This window comes from Cebidichthys violaceus, unplaced genomic scaffold (genome assembly GCF_023349555.1).
Source record: "Cebidichthys violaceus isolate CVI_PGR_0920_01 unplaced genomic scaffold, fCebVio1.0.p SCAF_303, whole genome shotgun sequence".
NCBI lineage: Eukaryota > Metazoa > Chordata > Actinopteri > Perciformes > Stichaeidae > Cebidichthys > Cebidichthys violaceus.
The window spans coordinates 10,001-20,000 of NW_027176488.1; positions in this window are offsets into that span (position 1 = coordinate 10,001).

A 10,000-nucleotide genomic window follows, 5' to 3' on the forward strand; every position below is an offset into this window, starting at 1 on the left:
AGAAAAAAACCAGCAAACTGACCTCCAGGCCCTGTATTGTGGTTGTGGAGGCCGCTTTGGAGGCTCCAGCTCGGCCTAGGGACATAGCCTGGCTCTGCCTAGCTCTCTGGTACTCGCTCAGAGGACCAGGACCACGTGAAATGTATTTCATCCAGCTTATATGTGTAAAAGTGTCCGTTTTTAGGGTCATAAGGCCGGATAAATCATTTACATTCAACCGCTTGGAGCTCACTTGCAGTCCAATGTCGCCATCCTGTGGACAAAGTGAGAGTTGCAGTTTGGAATTACACTTAGAAAAAAACCAGCAAACTGACCTCCAGGCCCTGTATTGTGGATGTGGAGGCCGCTTTGGAGGCTCCAGCTCGGCCTAGGGACATAGCCTGGCTCTGCCTAGCTCTCTGGTACTCGCTCAGAGGACCAGGACCACGTGAAATGCATTTCATCCAGCTTATATGTGTTAAAGTGTCCGTTTTTAGGGTCATAAGGCCGGATAAATCAGTTGCATTCAACCGCTTGGAGCTCACTTGCAGTCCAATGTCGCCATCCTGTGGACAAAGTGAGAGTTGCAGTTTGGAATTACACTTAGAAAAAAACCAGCAAACTGACCTCCAGGCCCTGTATTGTGGATGTGGAGGCCGCTTTGGAGGCTCCAGCTCGGCCTAGGGACATAGCCTGGCTCTGCCTAGCTCTCTGGTACTCGCTCAGAGGACCAGGACCACGTGAAATGTATTTCATCCAGCTTATATGTGTAAAAGTGTCCGTTTTTAGGGTCATAAGGCCGGATAAATCATTTACATTCAACCGCTTGGAGCTCACTTGCAGTCCAATGTCGCCATCCTGTGGACAAAGTGAGAGTTGCAGTTTGGAATTACACTTAGAAAAAAACCAGCAAACTGACCTCCAGGCCCTGTATTGTGGTTGTGGAGGCCGCTTTGGAGGCTCCAGCTCGGCCTAGGGACATAGCCTGGCTCTGCCTAGCTCTCTGGTACTCGCTCAGAGGACCAGGACCACGTGAAATGTATTTCATCCAGCTTATATGTGTAAAAGTGTCCGTTTTTAGGGTCATAAGGCCGGATAAATCATTTACATTCAACCGCTTGGAGCTCACTTGCAGTCCAATGTCGCCATCCTGTGGACAAAGTGAGAGTTGCAGTTTGGAATTACACTTAGAAAAAAACCAGCAAACTGACCTCCAGGCCCTGTATTGTGGTTGTGGAGGCCGCTTTGGAGGCTCCAGCTCGGCCTAGGGACATAGCCTGGCTCTGCCTAGCTCTCTGGTACTCGCTCAGAGGACCAGGACCACGTGAAATGTATTTCATCCAGCTTATATGTGTAAAAGTGTCCGTTTTTAGGGTCATAAGGCCGGATAAATCATTTACATTCAACCGCTTGGAGCTCACTTGCAGTCCAATGTCGCCATCCTGTGGACAAAGTGAGAGTTGCAGTTTGGAATTACACTTAGAAAAAAACCAGCAAACTGACCTCCAGGCCCTGTATTGTGGTTGTGGAGGCCGCTTTGGAGGCTCTAGCTCGGCTAGTTGAAGGCTTTAGCGCTTCTCTCCCATCTACCAGGGGCACGAAACTAAATTACCAGGGGCATGAACGTCCTGAACGGTCGGAGTTTTGGTTTTAACCCAGAGAGGGTGCTTAAGTGTGGGGGCCCGGGACCGCCTGGAGACGGGGTTAGAAGGGTAGCTGCCGGAGGTGTCTCTGCGGGCTTTTGGTGAGGGGTGGCCGGGTGGGGGTGGGTCCGGTTGGGGGGGGGTGTTTTTGGAGGGCTATTTTTTATTTTTTCCCCGTTTTTGGTGGGAGCTTGAGTCAGAGGTGTTGGTGGGTGACTAGGGGGGTGCTGCGGAGGTCCTGTGGCCGGGAAAGGTGCCTTATTTCCGGGTGTGGATGAGTGGATGAGGCTGGTGCTGTGGGAGTGCTTTTCTCACACTTTCTCCCACTATTTCGGTCTGCTTTAAGCAGAGGTGATGCTGGGTGACCAGGGGGGTGCTGCGGAGGTCCTGTGGCCAGGAAAGGTGCCTGATTTCCGGGTGTGGATGAGTGGATGAGGCTGGTGCTGTGGGAGTGCTTTTCACACCTTTCTCCCACTATTTCGGTCTGCTTTAAGCAGAGGTGATGGAGGGTGACCAGGGGGATGCTGCGGAGGTCCTGTGGCCGGGATAGGTGCCTTATTTCCGGGTGTGGATGAGTGGATGAGGCTGGTGCTGTGGGAGTGCTTTTCTCACACTTTCTCCCACTATTTCGGTCTGCTTTAAGCAGAGGTGATGCTGGGTGACCAGGGGGGTGCTGCGGAGGTCCTGTGGCCAGGAAAGGTGCCTGATTTCCGGGTGTGGATGAGTGGATGAGGCTGGTGCTGTGGGAGTGCTTTTCACACACTTTCTCCCACTATTTCGGTCTGCTTTAAGCAGAGGTGATGGAGGGTGACCAGGGGGATGCTGCGGAGGTCCTGTGGCCGGGATAGGTGCCTTATTTCCGGGTGTGGATGAGTGGATGAGGCTGGTGCTGTGGGAGTGCTTTTCTCACACTTTCTCCCACTATTTCGGTCTGCTTTAAGCAGAGGTGATGCTGGGTGACCAGGGGGGTGCTGCGGAGGTCCTGTGGCCAGGAAAGGTGCCTGATTTCCGGGTGTGGATGAGTGGATGAGGCTGGTGCTGTGGGAGTGCTTTTCACACACTTTCTCCCACTATTTCGGTCTGCTTTAAGCAGAGGTGATGGAGGGTGACCAGGGGGATGCTGCGGAGGTCCTGTGGCCGGGATAGGTGCCTGATTTCCGGGTGTGGATGAGTGGATGAGGCTGGTGCTGTGGGAGTGCTTTTCTCACACTTTCTCCCACTATTTCGGTCTGCTTTAAGCAGAGGTGATGCTGGGTGACCAGGGGGGTGCTGCGGAGGTCCTGTGGCCAGGAAAGGTGCCTGATTTCCGGGTGTGGATGAGTGGATGAGGCTGGTGCTGTGTGAGTGCTTTTCACACACTTTCTCCCACTATTTCGGGTTGCTTTAAGCAGAGGTGATGCTGGGTGACCAGGGAGATGCTGCGGAGGTCCTGTGGCCGGGAAGGTGCCTGATTTCCGGGTGTGGATGAGTGGATGAGGCTGGTGCTGTGGGAGTGCTTTTCCCACACTTTCTCCCACTATTTCGGTCTGCTTTAAGCAGAGGTGGTGGAGGGTGACCAGGGGGATGCTGCGGAGGTCCTGTGGCCGGGATAGGTGCCTTATTTCCGGGTGTGGATGAGATGAGAGTGGGGGTGCTTTCCACACCCGAATTTATCCTTTCTCCCCTTCTGTTTTTCGGACCGTTTTGTGTCAGTGTTGCTGGGTGCCAGGGGGATGCTGTGGAGGTGTTTTATCCGGAAAAAGTGCTTTTTTCCGGGCGTGAGCGAGATGTGTGTCTGGGTGCTCTTCAGCCGGACTTTGCCTTTCTCACCCTTCTTTTTTCAGGCCCTTTTGTGGCAGTGTTGCTGGGTGCCAGGGGGATGCTCTGGAGGAGGCCCACCCGGAAAAAGTGCTGTTTTCCGGGTGTGGGTGAGATGAGAGTGGGGGTGCTTTCCACGCCCGAATTTACCCTTTCTCCTCTTCTGTTTTTCTAGCCCTTTTGTGTCAGTGTTGGGGGGAGCCCAGGGGATGCTCTGGAGGTGTTTTACCGGGGAAAAAGTGCTTTTTTCCGGGCGTGAGCGAGATGTGTGTCTGGGTGCTCTTCAGCCCGGACTTTGCCTTTCTCACCCTTCTTTTTCAGGCCCTTTTGTGGCAGTGTTGCTGGGTGCCAGGGGGATGCTCTGGAGGAGGCCCACCCGGGAAAAGTGCTCTTTTTCCGGGTGTGGAGGAGATGAGAGTGGGGATGCTTTCCACGCCCGAATTTACCCTTTCCCACCCTCCGTTTTTCGGGTCCTTTTGTGGGAGTGTTGCTGGGTGCCAGGGGGTTGCTCTGGAGGAGGCCCACCCGGAAAAAGTGCTGTTTTCCGGGTGTGGGTGAGATGAGAGTGGGGGTGCTTTCCACGCCCGAATTTACCCTTTCTCACCATCCGTTTTTCGGGCCCTTTTGTGGGAGTGTTGGGGGGAGCCCAGGGGATGCTCTGGAGGTGAGTCACCCGGAAAAAGTGCTCGTTTTCCGGGTGTGGAAGGGATGAGAGTGGGGGTGCCTTCCACGCCCGAATTTACCCTTTCCCACCCTCCGTTTTTCGGGCCCTTTTGTGGGAGTGTTGCTGGGAGCCCAGGGGATGCTCTGGATGTGAGTCACCCGGAAAAAGTGCCATTTTCCGGGCGTGAGCGAGATGTGTGTCTGGGTGCTTTTCAGCCCAAACTTACCCTTTTTCACCCTCTTTTTTTCGGGTCCTTTTGTGGGAGTGTTGCTGGGTGCCAGGGGGTTGCTCTGGAGGAGGCCCACCCGGAAAAAGTGCTGTTTTCCGGGTGTGGGTGAGATGAGAGTGGGGGTGCTTTCCACGCCCGAATTTACCCTTTCTCACCATCCGTTTTTCGGGCCCTTTTGTGGGAGTGTTGGGGGGAGCCCAGGGGATGCTCTGGAGGTGAGTCACCCGGAAAAAGTGCTGTTTTCCGGGCGTGAGCGAGATGTGTGTCTGGGTGCTTTTCAGCCCGAACTTACCCTTTCCCACCCTCTTTTTTTCGGGTCATTTTGTGGGAGTGTTGGGGGGAGCCCAAGGGATGCTCTGGAAGAGGCCCACCCGGAAAAAGTGCTGTTTTCCGGGTGTGGGTGAGATGAGAGTGGGGGTGCTTTCCACGCCCGAATTTACCCTTTCTCACCATCCGTTTTTCGGGCCCTCTTGTGGCAGTGTTGGCAGGGGCCTAGGGGATGCGGTGGAGGTCAAAGATCCGGGAAATGTGCCCCCTTTCCCTGGTAAATGACGTCCAGGGCGCTGTCCGTGGTGCTGTCCATGGTGCTGATGTTGCTACGTGAGCTAATGCCCGGAAAAAGCGCCCTAAACTGGGATGATGAGAGAGAGAGAGAGAGAGAGAGAGAGAGAGAGAGGAGAGAGAGAGAGAGAGAGAGAGAGAGAGAGAGAGAGAGAGAGAGAGAGAGGGCATGGAGCAGCAGTCGGAGGCATCCCAGGGAGAGAGGCATGCTCTGGGGCACGAAAATCCCGGAAAAAGGAAGAAAAAGGGAAAAAAAAACCCAGCCGCGTATGTGACGTGACTCTAGGCAACACGAAGCGCTGAAGGCTTCAGCGCTTCGTTGAGTCGCAAGAGTTCCAGGGGCGTAAAAGTCAGAAAAACGCCAAAGTGTCTCTAGGCAACACGAAGCGCTGAAGGCTTCAGCGCTTCGCTGACTCGCAAGAGTTCCAGGGGCGTAAAACCCAGCAAAACGCCAAAGTGTTTCTAGGCAACACGAAGCGCTGAAGGCTTCAGCGCTTCGCTGACTTGCAAGAATTCCAGGGGCGCGAACCTCCAAAAAACGACAGAGTGTCTCTAGGCAAAAACCAATAAGCGCTGAAGCCTTCAGCGCTTATTGGTTTTTGCCTATCCCGATGTGACCACTTTTGGTAGGGGGTAACCAAGCCACCTTGCGCACATTTTGTGAAACCGGTTTTTCAAAAATCTGTCTATCATGAAAAGACAGCGACAGCTTTACTACAAGAAGGCCGGAAAAGTGAGGCACCACGGAGATAATTTCGGCCCGACTCCCCGGTTACCAGGGCGGCAAAGACAGGCGACAACGCGGAAGTACTTTATCCGATTTAAAGCCATTATGCTCGGCCTATGTGATCCGATTTTTTGACGGACAACAGCGGTGTGTTGCGGACGTCTCTTCCCCGCGAATGGAGCGTTCTGGCTGGGCCTGGGAGATCCGAGTTTTGACGGACAACAGCGGAGTGTTGCGGGGAAGCGCTGCCTTAGAAAATGACTTTCAAACGGATTAACTGATTATGTTAACGGCCTCTTTACGCGCGTCCTCCAGGCAGTTACAACGACTGTTTCTGGAGGAGGCTTTGCCTCGGATTGTGAATTTAAAACGGATTGACAGATGACGTTAACGGCCTCTTTACGCACGTCCTCCAGACAGTTATAGCGACTGTTTCTGGAGGAGGCTTTGCCTCGGATTGTGAATTTAAAACGGATTGACAGATGACGTTAACGGCCTCTTTACGCACGTCCTCCAGACAGTTATAGCGACTGTTTCTGGAGGAGGCTTTGCCTCGGATTGTGAATTTAAAACGGATTGACAGATGACGTTAACGGCCTCTTTACGCGCGTCCTCCAGACTGTCACAGCGGCTGTTTGTGGAGGATTTTTGACCCAGCATTATGTCAATAAAACGGATTAAATTATGATGTGTACGGCCTCTTTACGCACGTCCTCCAGACAGTTACAGCGACTGTTTCTGGAGAATGCTTTCCCTCAGATTGTGAATTTAAAACGGATTGACAGATGACGTTAACAGCCTCTTTACGCGCGTCCTCCAGACAGTTATAGCGGCTGTTTGCGGAGGATTTTTGACCCAGCATTATGTCAATACAACGGATTAAATTATGATTGTACGGCCTCTTTACGCACGTCCTCCAGACTGTCACAGCGACTGTTTCTGGAGAATGCTTTTCCTCAGATTGTGAATTTAAAACGGATTGACAGATGACGTTAACAGCCTCTTTACGCACGTCCTCCAGACAGTTATAGCGGCTGTTTGCGGAGGATTTTTGACCCAGCATTATGTCAATACAACGGATTAAATTATGATGTGTACGGCCTCTTTACGCACGTCCTCCAGACTGTCACAGCGACTGTTTCTGGAGGATGCTTTCCCTCAGATTGTGAGCTCAAAACGGATTGACAGATGACAATAACAGCCTCTTTACGCACGTCCTCCAGACAGTTATAGCGGCTGTTTGTGGAGGAGGCTTTGCCTCGGATTGTGAATTTCAAACGGATTGACAGATGACGTTAACGGCCTCTTTACGCACGTCCTCCAGACAGTTATAGCGGCTGTTGCTGGAGGATGTTTCGCCTCACATTGTGAGCTTTAAACGGACTCTCTCGCCACATTAACGGCCTCTTTACGCACGTCCTCCAGACAGTTATAGCGACTGTTTCTGGAGGAGGCTTTGCCTCGGATTGTGAATTTCAAACGGATTGACAGATGACGTTAACGGCCTCTTTACGCACGTCCTCCAGACAGTTATAGCGGCTGTTGCTGGAGGATGTTTCGCCTCACATTGTGAGCTTTAAACGGACTGTCTCGCCACATTAACGGCCTCTTTACGCACGTCCTCCAGACAGTTATAGCGACTGTTTCTGGAGGAGGCTTTGCCTCGGATTGTGAATTTAAAACGGATTGACAGATGACGTTAACGGCCTCTTTACGCACGTCCTCCAGACAGTTATAGCGGCTGTTGCTGGAGGATGTTTCGCCTCACATTGTGAGCTTTAAACGGACTCTCTCGCCACATTAACGGCCTCTTTACGCACGTCCTCCAGACAGTTATAGCGACTGTTTCTGGAGGAGGCTTTGCCTCGGATTGTGAATTTCAAACGGATTGACAGATGACGTTAACGGCCTCTTTACGCACGTCCTCCAGACAGTTATAGCGGCTGTTGCTGGAGGATGTTTCGCCTCACATTGTGAGCTTTAAACGGACTCTCTCGCCACATTAACGGCCTCTTTACGCACGTCCTCCAGACAGTTATAGCGACTGTTTCTGGAGGAGGCTTTGCCTCGGATTGTGAATTTAAAACGGATTGACAGATGACGTTAACGGCCTCTTTACGCGCGTCCTCCAGACAGTTATAGCGGCTGTTTGCGGAGGATTTTTGACCCAGCATTATGTCAATACAACGGATTAAATTATGATGTGTACGGCCTCTTTACGCACGTCCTCCAGACTGTCACAGCGACTGTTTCTGGAGGATGCTTTCCCTCAGATTGTGAGCTCAAAACGGATTGACAGATGACGTTAAAGGCCTCTTTACGCACGTCCTCCAGACAGTTATAGCGACTGTTTCTGGAGGAGGCTTTGCCTCGGATTGTGAATTTAAAACGGATTGACAGATGACGTTAACGGCCTCTTTACGCACGTCCTCCAGACAGTTATAGCGACTGTTTCTGGAGGATGCTTTCCATCATATTGTGACCTTAAAACGGATTGACAGATGACAATAACAGCCTCTTTACGCGCGTCCTCCAGACTGTCACAGCGACTGTTTCTGGAGGATGCTTTCCCTCAGATTGTGAGCTCAAAACGGATTGACAGATGACAATAACAGCCTCTTTACGCGCGTCCTCCAGACTGTCACAGCGACTGTTTCTGGAGGATGCTTTCCCTCAGATTGTGAGCTCAAAACGGATTGACAGATGATAATAACAGCCTCTTTACGCGCGTCCTCCAGACTGTCACAGCGACTGTTTCTGGAGGATGCTTTCCCTCAGATTGTGAGCTCAAAACGGATTGACAGATGACAATAACAGCCTCTTTACGCGCGTCCTCCAGACTGTCACAGCGACTGTTTCTGGAGGGTGCTTTCCCTCAGATTGTGATCTTAAAACGGATTGACAGATGACAATAACAGCCTCTTTACGCACGTCCTCCAGACAGTCACAGCAGCTGTTTGCGGAGGATTTTTGACCCAGCATTATGTCAATAAAACGGATTAAATTATGATGTGTACGGCCTCTTTACGCACGTCCTCCAGACAGTTACAGCGGCTGTTTGCGGAGGATTTTTGACCCAGCATTATGTCAATAAAACGGATTAAATTATGATGTGTACGGCCTCTTTACGCACGTCCTCCAGACAGTTACAGCGGCTGTTTGCGGAGGATTTTTGACCCAGCATTATGTCAATAAAACGGATTAAATTATGATGTGTACGGCCTCTTTACGCACGTCCTCCAGACAGTTATAGCGGCTGTTTGCGGAGGATTTTTGACTCAGCATTATGTCAATAAAACGGATTAAATTATGATGTGTACGGCCTCTTTACGCACGTCCTCCAGACAGTTATAGCGGCTGTTTGTGGAGGATTTTGGACCCAGCATTATGTCAATAAAACGGATTAAATTATGATGTGTACGGCCTCTTTACGCACGTCCTCCAGACAGTTACAGCGGCTGTTTGCGGAGGATTTTTGACCCAGCATTATGTCAATAAAACGGATTAAATTATGATGTGTACGGCCTCTTTACGCACGTCCTCCAGACAGTTATAGCGGCTGTTTGCGGAGGATTTTTGACTCAGCATTATGTCAATAAAACGGATTAAATTATGATGTGTACGGCCTCTTTACGCACGTCCTCCAGACAGTTATAGCGGCTGTTTGCGGAGGATTTTTGACCCAGCATTATGTCAATAAAACGGATTAAATTATGATGTGTACGGCCTCTTTACGCACGTCCTCCAGACAGTTACAGCGGCTGTTTGCGGAGGATTTTTGACCCAGCATTATGTCAATAAAACGGATTAAATTATGATGTGTACGGCCTCTTTACGCACGTCCTCCAGACAGTTATAGCGGCTGTTTGCGGAGGATTTTTGACCCAGCATTATGTCAATAAAACGGATTAAATTATGATGTGTACGGCCTCTTTACGCACGTCCTCCAGACAGTTATAGCGGCTGTTTGTGGAGGATTTTTGACCCAGCATTATGTCAATAAAACGGATTAAATTATGATGTGTACGGCCTCTTTACGCACGTCCTCCAGACAGTTACAGCGGCTGCTTCTGGAGGATGTTTCACCCAAGATTGTGAGCTTAAAACGGATTAAATGATGATTTTAAGCATAATGTGATAAAGGAAGAAAAAAAAAAAAAAAACGACAAAGTTTTTCTAGGCAACACTAAGCGCTGAAGGCTTCAGCGCTTCGTTGACGTGCAAGAATTCCAGGGGCGTAAAACCCAGAAAAACGCCAAAGTTTTTCTAGGCAACACTAAGCGCTGAAGGCTTCAGCGCTTCGTTGACGTGCAAGAATTCCAGGGGCGTAAAACCCAGAAAAACGCCAAAGTTTTTCTAGGCAACACTAAGCGCTGAAGGGTTCAGCGCTTCGTTGACGT